At 29.9% G+C, this 16,479-nt stretch overlaps 1 long non-coding RNA gene across 1 annotated transcript; it reads right to left on the bottom strand.

Annotated features, from left to right (window-relative positions):
* Positions 1 to 1,568: 1,568 nt before the first annotated feature.
* On the bottom strand, positions 1,569 to 16,019 carry LOC136090617 (uncharacterized). The gene is made up of 5 exons (XR_010643568.1): positions 15,756 to 16,019; positions 15,396 to 15,543; positions 2,717 to 2,791; positions 2,141 to 2,226; positions 1,569 to 1,738 (listed from the first exon to the last, which is right to left on the bottom strand). It is a non-coding gene; the product is annotated as an uncharacterized LOC136090617 (long non-coding RNA).
* Positions 16,020 to 16,479: the final 460 nt, after the last annotated feature.

The raw sequence follows: 16,479 nt of genomic DNA, 5'->3' as shown, positions 1-16,479 counted from the left end.
ATACCCCAGTGAAAAATAAAACCGCGTCCCACATGGGTTCCGCGTGGGTTCCGTGTGGGATTTATGGGATTTATGTGGGACGGATTTTCCCATGTGGTATCCGTATGGAAATTTGTCACCTTAAACCCATGTGGGTAATCCCACATGGGTTACATGTGGGAACCATATGGTATTTACACACATGGGAAATCCCACGTGGGTTTCCTGTGGGATTTGCATGGGAATTAATTTAAAAGCTGGAAACTAAAAAAAAACTAAAAAAAAATTTTTTAAATCGACATTGTACAATGTCGATTTAAAAAATTTTTTTTTAGTTTTTTTTTAGTTTCCAGCTTTTAAATTAATTCCCATGCAAATCCCACAGGAAACCCACGTGGGATTTCCCATGTGTGTAAATACCATATGGTTCCCACATGTAACCCATGTGGGATTACCCACATGGGTTTAAGGTGACAAATTTCCATACGGATACCACATGGGAAAATCCGTCCCACATAAATCCCATAAATCCCACACGGAACCCACGCGGAACCCATGTGGGACGCGGTTTTATTTTTCACTGGGTTAGGATGGGCATAACGATTATCTACTATAAAAAGCAATTTTCCTTTTCTGAAAACTAAACTTTAAGTCAATTTCTTTAACCCACTCCTCAAATAATTCTGCCAACATCCAACTATTTGGTTGGGCCCAATAGCAACAAGAAATATTTTTCACACCTTTAAAACATCTAGGAGACTTCGATTTTCTAATAACAAACATTGAAAGTCTTTCTCCTTTAACATTACCTGCGGCCTTCCCAGTCAGGCGAACTTTTTTATGCTTGCCTCCTATGCACTTTTCATTTTTTAAATGTAAACTTTTGTCAGGCAGAAAAGACCGAGTTCATCGGCATTAAAAATATTTTCAAGAGGGTATCGAGAGAGAATTGTAGGCAGTGCGGTTTCGAGCCATGGAGCGATCACCTGATCGCTAACAGACTTTGCCTCTCCAAAAATGGTTTTGAAAGATATACCATCCCAGATAGCACATAGACGTTGGCCCAATGTCGGATCAACGTCGAAAAATTCGTCGGCCGATGGTCGGCAACCGACATCGAGCCAACGTGGATTTGATAGTCAGCGCGACGTTGCAACCAACCGTTGGGCTAACGTTGGCCCAACGTCGGATTTCGACGTTAGGCGAGCGTCGCATGCTGACGTTGGTCCAACGTATAACTCAAATAATATTAGTTTTACTTGTTTGCAAAAACTTTGATTTTGATTCAAAAAGTGTGCTCATCTTTTCAATCAAAAAAAAAGCTTCAAATGCAATCAAATTAAAACTATTTATTTGACTTAAATGTAACTTTTTTCAACTAAAGGGTAACTATTTCTTTAAATAAAGCGTAACTATTTCTTTGTAATGTTGAACAAAATGTAATGTCCAAATAAGTTTGAATAAAATTTGACGCTGATGAACGAAAATAAAACATTGATTAATGAACCAATTTAAATTACACAAATACTTAGAGAAAATCAATATTTGTTGTAATAAACAATATAATTATGTCAAAATATTTGTACACATGTTCTAACAAAATAATGTTCTTCTCAACTGCTAAGCATCTTTACGAATCTTGCATCTTTACTTCTTTTGAAACTAACAACGTTCGAATGCTCCTCATTATAAAATTTGGTAGAAATCTTTGAATTTGCATCTTTTGTTTGATGAGCTTTAGGTGTTGCCATAACTACTGCTGAAATTATAGGTATTCATATATTTTTGTGTTTATATATATTATTACCAAACACTTATCAGTTTTTATTTTTTTATACAAAGTTTCGTCAATAAAGACTGTTCAGAAATCTGGAGGGGGAGGAGAGTGTATATATATATCTATATATCTATATCTATATATATATATATATATATATATATATATATATATATATATATATATATATATATATATATATATATATATATATATATATAGATATAGATATATAGATATATATAGACACACACACACACAAAATATAAAATCTATATTTAAGTAATAAAATAGTTAATAACAAACATATGTTAAATATAAGCACAATATACAAATAAAATGTCCATAAATAAAAAAATAAAATATTTTTTTTGGATATATTACCTGCATAAACATGACGACAAAATAAATTTTTTTAAAATAATTACTACATTCGTTGATATTTCGCTTTCATTTTTTTAATACCACATCTAAACAAAAAATTATTGAAAACTATTAAAATAGTATCAGTATTTTACTGCAAAAACTAGAAGTAATATGCTTCAAAATTCTCATATACAAATAATATATGAATTCCAATCACCATTAAAATGCTGCAAATGCATATAAAATACAATACCATATCCCTCTTTAACAGCTGTTAAAGAGGGATATGGTAACAAATGACGAGTTACAAAACAAATGCTTCACTAGACATAACTGAAAAAAAAAATTTAACTAAAGTTTCATTCAGTAAATAATGACACGTGTTAGTAAATAAGAATGAAACAATGAAAAATCAAAACATACGAAAGAAACATACTATACAGGACAACAAGTTATATAATATATTACAATTTAAAAAAAAATAAAAAAATGGTAAGCACGGAAAGTACGGTTTTAGTAACAAAAGAAGTGCTCCAACAGCTACCAAAGAATATTTAAAATTAACACATCACTCAGCTAAAGATGTGATAATACCTTTTTCATCAGGATTGCTATCCAGATCACTTTTATTTTCACTCTTCTTCTGTTTGTTGCATAGGAAGCAGCCTTCTAAACAATTATCAGTTAAATTATAACGTATAATATTAGTAGCATAATATTATTAATCATTGTTACTAAAAAAACAAAATTTTAAAAAGATTTAACTTGACTACTTTAAAAATAAGAAGAGCAAGAGGTGATTTGATTTAATTTTATAAAATAAGTAAAAATATGGATAAAGTTAAATGGAATCATCCTCCTAAAATAATTACATATGACAATAACAAAAGGTCATACTCAGAAAATGCAAAAGCAATTCACACATTCTACCGCATTCTACCAGTTTTAACTTCTACACAAACAGAACAGTGAACAATTGGAATAATTAAACAGGAGAGATATTCAACTCTGATAATGTGAATGTCTTCAAAAACAAGTTTGATCGTTTCAAAAACATACAAAAGAAAATAAAAAAAAATAATGAAAAAATGAAAAATAAAAAATTAGCACTTTTCCAAAAGCCGTCAAAGTTTAACATCTACAGATGTTAGATTCACCACATTGTATGTGTACAGCAAAAAAAAATTGTTATTATTTTTATTGTTATGTTGTAACATTCTAGCATTTTACATCTTTACCAATTTTACATCTTATTATAAATATATAAATACAGTAAATTACTTAAAGTTTTTAAGAACATTAAGAAATTTACTATCAATATTGATTAGTCCAAATATTGATTCATCAATTCAATTCAATTTTAATTAAGAAATATATATCTTTTGAATAAAATAAAAACGTAAAAACATAAAATGAAGTCCTTATGCATGATATGGTAGCCTAATAGAAGCCTTTTTCCACAATTTTGTATTCTCCTGCAATCAGTGCTGCTCTGAGGAGATTTTGGTGAAGCAGCATAAACTTCGTTCAGGCCATGATAATAAATGGGGTACGCAAGTTCTTGATATAAAATTAAAAAATTCTACTATCTTTAATGTAATATAGACAAGTTTATTTACAATTATGTAGCTACATAATTAGTAAACTACTAGTTTAAAGTTAAATAAACACAAAAATGAAAATAAATCCCTGTATCTCTCTAGCCAACTGGATTCTAACAAAGGGGATTTTTTTTTCACCACCACTTCTTCGCGTGATTCAATCTTTTTTGATTCTTTTAACACCACTTCTTCTCGTGGTTCAACCTTTCTGAGTTCTTTAACGACTACTTTTTCTCGTGATTCAGTCTTTATTGATTCTTTTAATACCATTTTTTCTCGTGATTCAACCTTTCCGAGTTCTATAACGACTACTTCTTCTCGTGATTTAATCTGTTTGTTTTAGAATAATTTCGTTACAACTTCTTTGCATAACCCACAGCTAACTAAAAACGGGATTTTATTAAGAATGGCCAAAATTTTTTTCAGCACTAAAACCTGTAACACACTGAATGTTTTCAAAAAAGCAAAAACTCATTCGTATTCCGACGTTGGCCCGACTTTGGTTCTACGTTATCACTTGAGTGATAAAATAAACCAACGCTTCCGACGTTGTGCCAACGTTGGCCCAATGTATGTGTGCTAGCTGGGATATCTACAAAAAAAAATTATAATTGCTTTAACGTAACTTATACATGTGATACATACGTTTGAATTTAACTTCGAGGTCTTTGCGAGTTTCCAAAATGTCTAATTCTGGAAAATATTTACTTTATTTTTTAAAGCAATTAAAGAAAAAGCTGTAGAGTAATCATATATTGTAAAGTCATTAATCATAAAAATTGGAGAGAATAAAATAAGAAATTAATTTACTTTTTCTTAAATTTGTCTAACCATCCATCCGAAGCTTAAAAATTTTCGATGCTTAACTCTTTCGCAAAATATAAAGCTTTTTCTTTTTCGAGCAAACCACTGATTGGGACATTATCAGCTCTCATTTGTTTAAACCATTTAAGCTTTGGTGACTTTTTTTTTTTTTCTCTTTCTCTATTTTTTCCGTATAAAAATATAAATACAATCAATATTTCCAATATACAGATGGCCGGGGCAAGAAGAAGACACAATTTGTCTTATCGCCAAGCCCCGACTTGATAATACATATCAACTTTCACCCGTTTAGCCAAATTTCCTTGACGAAAAGCGTCAAAGATTTTATCTTTATTCTTTTTCCAGGTTGAAAGAGTGTTTGGTGGAATATCAAAGATTTTCGAAACCTCTTTATTTGTTTTTCCTTTTTCCAATGCTAGTAGAGCTTCGTATTTCAGATTTAAATTGTTTTCTTTACGCAGTCTTTTTGATGCCATGATTTTTTTTTAAACAGAAGGAAATAGGTCACGCCAATTGTTTAACAAAAAATCATAACATTCGAAATTTGAAAAAAGAGTTCGATGGTTAACAAGCTTTTTATACGACAAAAGTTTAAAAAGTTCGATTTACAGAGATAAACTTACTGACATGTCTGAAAATTTCATTCGAATTGTAGAGGTTTTTGAATTATAGAGATTCGAATTGTAGAAAGTTAAACAAAAAAAATTCTTAAGCGCATTTCGCGGTGACTTTACATTTAGTCGAATTATTTAGGTTTTCGAATTAAGGAGATTCGAATTAGAAAGATTGTACTGTATTTATGTTATCAGAAAATTCAGCGGTAGAGTAATTTTGGAACGTAATCATACTTTTCATTAAAATTAATTGTCGATTAAGGATTTAAACAGAGCGGAACGCAAATTAGTAACGCAAAAGTTAGCTTTTATTTTTTGCATCGTTAATGTTTGACTTCGCTTTCACGAAAGTAATTTTAAAGTCGATACTTTTTGTTTGTGCTACATCAAGCTATTTTCGCATCAAGCTATAAAATGGCTTCTAAAAAATGGGCAGTTAAAGATTTCTTTGAAAAAAAAGGAGTATTCTGGCAATGCAAACAAGAAAATTGCAACAAAAAGTATTCAGTTCAGAAAACTGGAACTTTATCTCATCTATGGAACCATTTAAAACGTGACCATAAAAAACTACACACGTAGAAGCAACAAAAAAGCGCACAATACTACTAAAAGAAAAAAGAATTCCGATAACACAACACTGTGAACCAGAGAGACCGCAAGGTTTTATGTCGTGCCACTCGACGAAAACTTTTTTCATTAGTTTAGTATGAGTTTATATTGATCATTAAAAATGTTTTTAAAATCTGGTTTACGTGTTATGGTCAGAAAAATCAATTTTTAAGTTTCTATATATATTTATCACGTATAATTATCATAACCAAGTTAAACACTTTTTCCATTAAAATCATTTGTTGATTTCTAAACTATTTCAAAATTCTATTGTAGGTATTACTATTGGCAACCTTTTCAATTGGATTTGAAAAAGCTTTTCAAACATGTAATAGGAGCAAATTGATTTTTTTTTCCCGCTGTCTTAACTTTTCGCTGAATCTTGTGGCATACTATAAAAACATACATGCCTAAAATGAAAGTTGTTCTTGTGAATTAGAGCTCTTGAGATATTACAAAACAAGCATTTATATTTTTTATTTTATATTTTTTACATTTTAATTTTTTAAAAACATTTATAATGTTTTTAAAAAATTTTTGTGGTTATGAAAATAGCCGTTTTGACAGGATTATAGTCACTGTCCTGGACTTGTTGACTACTTTTTGTTTCTAGGAATATCAAAGTTAATGTTAAATTCTTCTTCCATTAAAATCAACTACAGAGGATAGCGGTTGCTCTCCATGTCGAGTATGCTCTTCTTTACGTTTAAATCTACTCCATATAGGCTTAAACTTAGAATGAATAGCTTCACCACACTGTTCAGCAAACTTGGATAGGCCACAGTTATGGTATTCAACAAAGGGCTGAACATGACACAGCAAAATATGAAACTTCCAACTTACTGAAATTTTTTTCCCTATTACCTGTGCAAGGTCTTGGGTAGATAGGAATGAGTTTTTTAATTTAGCAAATGCTAACTTATAATCTGACTCAAGAGTTTGACCAAAACAAGAATCCTTTACTTTTTTAAAGTCTTTCATTCACTGAACTATACGTCTAAGTTGAGGAACCTGAGATGTAACAATTTTATCAAGTTCATCCAGGTTTTTCAAGATCTTGTTGGAATTATTACCAAGGTAGTGGTTGAAATCCCAACCTCTACCTTGGTACCCTCTCTGAAGAACATTTTTAGTTTTCAGCCAGTCATCAAATTCATGCCAAATATCCATAAGCAGACATCCTAAAGTATATACAACTCCAATCAAAAGATGCAATTCAGGAGGTTGTACTAAATGCTGGGTTAGAGTATCTGGATTTTCCTCTAGGTAGAGAATCCTTGGATATATCACATTCATATAATGTTGCATGTTAGATTTCTTGGAGTTATTTTCTACAACATATTTTTCATACCAATAATCTAGACTCCCAAGAGTTTTTAGTTTTCCACATTCTTCATTTCTCAACCCTTCACACCACAGGCAAGCTCTTTTTCCTGTATGGCTTGACAGACCAAACACAGCGTTGGCACACTTTAAATCAAATGCTGCAAAAAACTTGACATCTTGCAAGTTGAGTTTTTCTAATATTATTATTAAGTTATGGCTTGTATCAAGAATATCTTCAACTATTGCAAGAATTTGACAACGCTGAACACCACTATTCATGTAAATTGCAGACTTTGTACTTTCATTTGCATCAAAAACATTGATTATAACTTTCAAAAAAATCCTCCACCATCCATAGAAATTCGAACAAATGCTGAATGAAGGTCAAGAGCACGTTGATTTATCAAATTCAGTATGAAAGTTGATGTCTCTTGAACATACACAAGATCCTTTGAAACTATTCCATCTTCACTGTCTAGGAAACCTATCTGTAAAAATATTTAAATAATGTCATTATTTATTTATACACTAAAAAATAGCCTTCACATTCAACGACTTGTTGAAGCATCTCCAGATTGGGAAAACTTAGGGATTAAAGCTTTAACACAAAAAAATTAAATGTATATTACACAAAAAAGATAATTTCTAATTTATATATTAGTCAATTTAATATTAGCTGCACTTAATTTTACAAAAAAAAATACTTAACTTATAATGGTTACACATTACATAGTTACAAAATTTGTATGTCATTACAAATTCATGGTGGAGGATTTTTTTTTCTTTACATATAAAATATATTCATACAAAAGGTTAAAACATTCTGAAAGAGCACTTTTGTAATTAATACTTATAAATTTCCTTTTCTACATTATAAAAATATGATATGGATTCCTCGAGATCATTCAATTTGCCAAAAATATTAGGTTCTACAGCAGTCTTATTCCCTAATCCTTTCCGAAGAGAAGATATTAACTGTTTGGTGTCGTTAATAGAAAGTTCCAATATTACTTGAAGTTCTTTTATAACCTGTAAAGATACTTGTTTTACTGTTCTTCGATTTGCCATGTTGGCAGGACATCCAACAGTTACAACCAATGGGTTTCCACCAGTTGATAAAGAAAAAGTTGCTCCTTTTGGAATGCAGTCAGCTTTCATCTTATCTTTTAATAAACCTGAAGCAACTTGAAGAAGCTTGAATGCTTTCCAAACTCTTGGCAAGAGAGATCAAGTTTGTTACAGCAACTGAAGAAGAACAGTTGTGGGTGTGTCCAGGTGCTAACATTGAGAAACATCTTCCACAGAGCTTTAAGTTATCTGATAAAGAAGATATGATTGGTTCTGTTTCACTACTTTGGAGCATTGAAGCTGAATTCCTGGTCAGCATTTTCCACTTAACCTTCAAAAGTGGTATTTAAATACATAATTATATAAAGATAAATGCTTCATTACAATGAATGATTTAATATAAATAGTGGTATGGTTTTTTAAATAAAAAGGTAAAAAAAAAAATTTTTTTAGAGATTAATAAGCTTACTTTATAATAACTCTTTAATAAAGTTAATGAGTTTAGAAAATAGTTTTATTTTTTAAATATGAGAATTCCCCACGAGCCTTTGGGTGTATTTCCCGACTTCATCAAGTAAAGGTTTCTTCTACAACTAGAGCAAACTATAATTGGGTAATTACAAATTTCAAGGGAATACCCAGGATATATATACAGCTTCATCAGATCTTCTATTGTAGTAGATATGAGTATAAAGACTTGGACCTCGCTCCAAAAAATTCTCAGCAGCAGCAAAAGTCATTTCGTTCAAAGGCAGCAGTCGATGAGCTAGCAACAGCCATTTTCGTTTATTAAATAAAATTTAAATGAAAATGGCTGCTGCTAGCTAATGATTAAAACATTAGTTAAATCCAAAAAATAACACGGGCGTCTTGTTTCGAATGACATGGTTTTATAAAAAATATGTAATTTTGAGAAAAATTATAATAAAAAATTATAAGTATAAGTAAAAGTTATTTGTATCACTTGATAGAAGACACCCGTTGTTTATTGTTATTCTTGCATAAGACTTACGCTTTTCATTACCCACAATTTATGTCGTCATTACGACGACTTTTTTATACCGATTTTTTAGTAGCTTTTTTAAGCATTTATTCAAGGCTTTTAACTATCATTTTTTACATGTTAACACACAATTTTGATTTAAAAAACATTTTTAATGATCAATATAAACTAATACTAAACTAATGAAAAAAGTTTTGGTTGAGTGACATGACATAAAACCTGGCGGTCTCTCTGGTTCACAGTGACAATCGAGCAATCATCAAGTTCCTCGTTAAATTTGTATTTTATTCAACCTCCAATAGATACAGTTATTAAAAAAAATTACGATAGTTCAGTGCTTAGATTTATAATTGAAGATGGAAGATCATTTGAGACAACTTCTGGATCTGGCTTTATTAATCTGTGCTCGGTGCGTACTCAAGGGCAATACCATCCACCACACACGACCACTTTATCTCGAAATTTAGGTGATATAGTCGATGATTTATATATTAACTTCCAACAAAGTATAAATAAAAAAAGCCAGTTTATCTCCAAACCTAGCATCACTTTTGATCACTTTAAAGCCGACAATGGCGATAACTTCCTTGTTTCTACTTGTCGCTTTATTTCATCCTTTTGAGTTTTAGAACCATGCTGTTTATTAGTTGTCTGATAAACAGCATGATTCTAATCTGGAAGTAATAAATGCTTGTCAAAAAGCTACTTCCACTGAAGAAATTTTAAGAAACGTACTGTCAAAATTTGACTTGACTTCAGATAATATTTTCCGAGCTACAACCGATACTACTCCTAGTATGCCATGCACAATTAAACTTCTTGGGATTGATTGGCAAGGCTGTTGTGCTCATAAACTCCAACTTTGTGTGAAATCAGCTATACACAACCAATCAATTCTCGTTACATTAATTAGCAAGGCTCATAAAATAGTAGGATTTTTTCACTCATCATCTGTTGGACAGACAGCTCTCAAAAAGTATCAGATTTCTCAAGGAAAACCTGAGTCAAAGCCTCCAATGGATGTGGAAACGCGCTTTAACAGCACTTCTAACTTATTGGAATGGATTTTAAAAAATTATGGTTCTATAGAAATAGCTCTAGTTGAGTGTTCACAAAAAAAAAACTGTATGAAAGTGCCACCGACTTGTCCAACTGAAATACAAGTGCAATTATTAACAACAGTCACTCCTATTTTAAATGCAATATCTGAAGCCACTACTATACTAAGTGCGGAAAAAAGCGTAAGCATTAGTTTAGTTTATCCTTGCACTACAACTTTGAAAAATTATCTTCGCTTAATGGATAAAAGAGGGATAGGTAAATTTGTTGACGATCTTACTACACAGTTGGAAATGAGGTTAGATTTAAGTGAAGACGTTCTGATTGTTCTATTCTCTACTGGAAAAACAAACGTTACATTTTCCCTTTATTACTCAAAGCTGCAATTAATTTTCTTGCTGTTCAAGCTGCAAATTGTTCTTCTGAGAATTAACTATGTGTGAGGAGGAGTGATTGACAGTAAACGCAATAGTCTTTCCGAGCAAAATGCGGAACGGTTAATTTGGGTTAGAAGTAACAAAAAGAGTTTGTTCAAATAACATTCAAATTTTGTAATATTTTGTATAGTATACATAAAAAAAAAGATAAAAAACTTAAATTTCTTTCAACTGGTGATTCGATTCGTGATTTGATTCGCGAATCAAGACCTGCAATGATTCGAGATTCGAAACTAAAAATGCCGATTCGCAGGGCCCTTATAAATATATATATATATATATATATATATATATATATATATATATATATATATATATATATATATACATATATATATATTTATATATAATTGAAAAAAAATTTATAATTAAAAAAACATTAATAATACAAAGTATTAGAAATACAAAAGAATAAACTAGATTAATTTGAAGAAGTTAAAAATTCTCCGACAAGTTTTTCAATGTGAGCTTTTTACCTTCGCAATTTTTAGAATATTAAAATAGGCCCCCAGTCACGGCTTACGGTTGCGCGATGTATAGGCCTTCAGTATAGAGCGCCATGGCCTAAAGTCATACAAATATTATTAGATTTATTTTTACGTTCAAAAAAAAGTTATTTAACATTTGCGTAAGTAAGCGACAGTTATGAATGGTTCGGTGTCTTTAAAGCGAAACCTTTAAGAACGAACATTTTAAAAGCGAAGGTCGGGAAAGCGACAAAGTTAAAAGCGAATTTGATGGGTTAAGCGAGAAAAAATATTTAATAACATTGGTAATATTTTTATATAAATGAGTTTATATTTAAAAAGAAAAACGCAATTGACTATTTATTTTAAAATTGCTAATTTTCAAAGGTCATATATTCTAGATAAGAATAAGTGGACAGAAGACTAGGTATTTTTATAGAATTAGAGAAATCAATTAAAAGCATCGAACTCTCCATGGGGCTTTAACTAATTTAAACTTTAGCACCATTTAGGAGAGAAATAATTATTAATAAAGACTGGATTTTTTTCTTTGAATTGTGTCATCTTAAAGGTGTTACAATTGAAGTGAGTCAATTTCAGAAATAAGTTCATGAAGCTTATACTTTATGGAAGATAGAGTAAGGCGAAATTGAATTGTTTAGAATTTTGCTCCAAAACAAAGTGTAAAAGCTGAGATACCAATCAATCAATCAAATCAAAATTTATTGACAGGCTCAAGGCCCAATATAGTAAATATACAATGGGTAAAATAAAGTGGATTAGAATAAAACAAAGACAAACGCACTTGAATATAAACAAAACCTAAGAAAAAATAATAATAATAAATAAAATAAAGATAAGAAATTAAAGTGTTATAAATATAACTCAGCTCTCCATTTAAACATCAGTGGAGACGGCAAGAACCTGTCTGAGTTAACAAAAGCTTTTATGACGAGGTTCTTACTATTCTGCAGCAGTAACAGTGAGGAGTATTGCTGCTTGCGAATAACAACATTAATTTAATGGGCACCATGTTTCACAAATAATTCACTTGCACTGTTCCATGGTGGCTCGTTTAATATCAAGTGAAGTGCATTATTATATGCAACACATAGGCGATGGAATGAGTCTTTTCTCCAAAGATACCACAGCTGACATCCATAGATTGGACTGCAAAAGGCATTAAATAATATGATCTTTGTTTGTGTGATAATAGCTGATCGTTATGAAACTTTATTGTTACGTTTATAAAATTCTTGTCATAATATTATTAAAGTTAATTGATGTAATTTATTAGTCAAGTCATAAGCTATTTTTGTATATAATTACGCCCTCAAGAATTTTTGTTTCTGTATACAAGTTGTAAATAGAATTTAATAAAAAGAGTCAAAAATAAAAGTAAAACAAAGTTGTCGTATTAACAGTTTGTATTTGTGTAGAGCTGAACTTTTTATGGATAAGGTTAGCTTTAGCATAGATAGAGCGCACATATTTTTAAATATCTTTGTCATCCTGCATATCGTTTGAGATCAAGTGACCCAGATATTTATATTGACTAGTGTATGGGAGAACCATGCCAGATAATGTGAAACTAGGGCTATTTATAAGGGGTTTATAAAATTTAAAAAACATTATTTGAGACCTAATATTGTTATAAACAATATCATGTTTCACAGCATAACTGGAGCATAAATCAAGTAAGATCTGAAGACCTTTGGCTGAGGGTGCACACAGGACAGTATCATCAGCATAAAGAAGATGGTTAACAAAAGAAGGACCCAAGCAACAGCCTACGGTAGTTTTATTAAGTAAAACACTAAGATTTTTAATATGTATATTAAATAGAAGAGGAGACAGTACACCTCCTTGTCGCACTTCATTACTGATATTAAATGTTTTGAATAATATTCCACCCCAATGGATCTCAGCTGTTTCATCAACATACCAGACAATGAGTAAGCGTAAAGTTACACCAGAGATAATTTTGTATCAATGATAAGAGGTAAAGTTTTTAGTTGTCTCCACACAAAAAGATATTCACTTTAGTAAAATGAATAATAGCTCAAAGCCTGTGTCAAAAATGACTTTTATATTTTGTATTTATAAAGCCTGATTTTTGACTTATAATCTTTAAGTCAAAAATCACAATATAAGTCTCTATAATATAGAGACTTATATTGTGACCATTATGTACAGCGTTATCTTGATCAATGTTGTTACACTTGAAATATATTGTTGTACCTTTTATATTGTGACCATTATGTACGGCGTTATCTTGATCAATGTTGTTACACTTGAAATATATTGTTGTACCTTTTAGGTATTTTGTTTGGCTACTATTTTTTTATGATGTTGTTTTGATTTGAACTGTTCCTTAAACAAAAAGCTTTTTTTTCCTACCTGTTCAACTTCAGCAATATTTTTGTGTCAAAATTATTTATAATTCATTTTACAGAAGGTAGTGTAAGATTATTTTATTTTTAACTACTTTCTTATTTTGCATTGTGGTTGTTTTTATTTTTTAGAACACTTCAAGGATATGATTTAATTAATAACTGTGTGGATTCTTCTTGGTTGATGCCTAAAAGATTTTTTGAAGGCAGTTCTGCATTACGTGTTTTATTGTAGTATAAAATCATGCCTATAATCCAAAAATTATTCTGCGTAATATTTTTTGAATCGTTTGCATGTAAAATTAAAAATTCAGTCATCAATTGCAAAAAAGATTCTGCTTAAAGGAAAAAGGCTTATAAAGTGTGCTTGGCTAATTAGTTTAACAAGTTTCAACTGTGATGATTGACTGGTGAGAAACTTGTTTACTTTTTATGGTTTAACTAAACGATTTGTTATTGTTAATAGTTATGAAATAAATTGTTTGTGACCTAAGTATAGTAAAGTTTTTATTTTTTCATTTGCATTACTTAGCTTAAATATTTAATTATTTTTTCTACAGATTGGTTGGTAATAGCCTTTATTATCTTATTTGTTTGATGTTCAGTATACTGTTATATGTTTTTGAACTAGATGAAATAGTTTTTAAAACATAAATTACTGCAGGCTATAGATGAATCTAATTTTAGTTTACTTCTTTGAAAATTTTATTTAATTTACTTAGTTTTTTATCTTATTTACTTTGTTTATTGTATTGCTAATTTTTTTATTACTAAAAAAATAATTTTTTTACAAAAAAAAGTGTAAAATGCATAACATCCCAGCTAATACAATACGTTGGGCTAACATTAGAAATGTTTGTTTTTTAACATCTTCATTTCCAACAAGGCTGCAAGCAACTACTATTACAGAAAAAATGAAACTTATTTAGCAAGATAACGAATAACAGAAAAATTAATAGATTGTGAATTATATGAATCAGGAAAACAAGATGAAGCAAGTGAAAAAAAAAATTTAAGGAAAAAAACTAGTCGAATAAGAATTTTGGGAGCACTTTGGAACAGTCATAGTAAAACAATTAGACTTTATTGAATGATAAGTAACACAAGAATGAATTTTAGTAGATGGCACAAAAGACGCTAGCTCTTTAGAGCAGTGTCCATTGTAGTATTTATAAAAAATAGAAAAAGAAGCAACATTACGATAATAATACGATGGTTGGAGGTTGGCTGCAAGCGCAGCTCCTTGTTTGCTGCAAGAGCAGGTCAAGGTGCAAAAACAGTTCATTTTTGCACCTTGTCTAAAAGAGAAAGGGCATCACTAGAAGATCCGCCCAAGATATGGTGAAAGTGTTCTATACAAGGAATGCACTGTCTATATAATGACAGTGATTTAGCTCATTCACCTAATTAAATGACTCAAAAAACCATATTGCATATTCAAAGCGCATTATTACTGAGTGCAAGGAATCTCAAAAGTAAACGCAAAATAAAGCAGATTTACTTAAGAATGCTAAAATCTATCAACATTTGCCCAAAAACTACCCTTAAAAAAAACATAGAACTTCAAAAACTTACATCTACAATATTTTTGTAAAAAATCAGCAAAGAACAATATGTAACCCAACCAATCCGCAAATATATCAAATAGCAAGAGAAAATATTAACTTTAGGGCTAAAATAGTCAGTGCATACATTAGTTTAAAAATAATTTTATAAAGAGAACATTATTTCTTATAAAAGATCATAAGCATAAGCATAAGTAAACAACTTAATAAACATAAACTGATAAAAGTTTGCCTTAATTTATATAAATAGGAATACTTGTATATATATTATCATCTAATATATAATAATTTATATTAAAAACTAACCTTCATATGTCTCTTTTTTAAATATGTTGTGTTGATATATTTGCCCTGGCTTTTAGTTTATGACTAAAAATTTAAACATCAATTTTTGAGTTTTAACTATCTAATCATTTCTGAAAGCATCAAAGATAAACAGCCTAACTCGCCATACCTAATCAAAATAAAAGCACATTATTAGTTTGCATCTTTTAAATTTTAAGAATAATTTTTATTTAAACAAAGAAACAATCTTTTGCTAGAAATGTAATGTATAAATATCAAAAAAGAAATTAAAATGAAATAATATCAATAAGAAATTATGCAAGTCTATTTTTTATCAGACAACTTGTAGTGCAAAAATAATTTTTATGGAAGATTTTATACCTTTTTGTCGCACTGTAACTATTACTCTCAGCTAAAATACCAAATATATAAATAATTCTAAACGATAAATTATAAATAAAAATATAAACAATTAAAAAAAAAAAAAATTCAAACGCCAAATAATCTTTAATATAACATTGAAATAATAACAAAATCACGAAAAATTATCTCAATAATAACATTGTTGTTGTTGATGTTGCTGAATTATGACGGTACTCGATTTTCCGGTTTTCGCTTTTAAACTTTTCGCATAGCGTTCTCTACTACAGGCCTATTCATCGCGCAACCGGATTTTTTTGTGGAGGCCTACTTTTTTACGGCAAGAAATATTATTTCTCCACGTTCAGACCACTGATCTCAATAATACCGTCAACCGGGGTGACTTCGGACAATTTTTGAAGAAAACATTAAACTGTTTCATTAAAATCAATACAAAATGGAAATATTTTTGTGAATCGTACCACTGTAATTATAAAGAACATGAAGAAATTTTGGCTTTCAGCTTCCCAATATGATATTAGCATAAATAAACGGTCTGAAAATCAAAAAATCAAAATCAGGAAATGGGGTGACTCCGGACACTTGAAGCTTGGGATTTTTACAGTTAAAATTTCAACATCAAGGATTTTAAAATGAATGTATAACTATGTAAAAAAGCTACTTGATTAAAATTTATTTATTTCAAATAACAAAAAAAAAACAAAAAAACAACTACTGGTAAACT

This window comes from Hydra vulgaris, chromosome 14, assembly GCF_038396675.1.
Source record: "Hydra vulgaris chromosome 14, alternate assembly HydraT2T_AEP".
Lineage (NCBI taxonomy): Eukaryota > Metazoa > Cnidaria > Hydrozoa > Anthoathecata > Hydridae > Hydra > Hydra vulgaris.
This window is presented reverse-complemented; position numbering and strand designations above follow the sequence as displayed.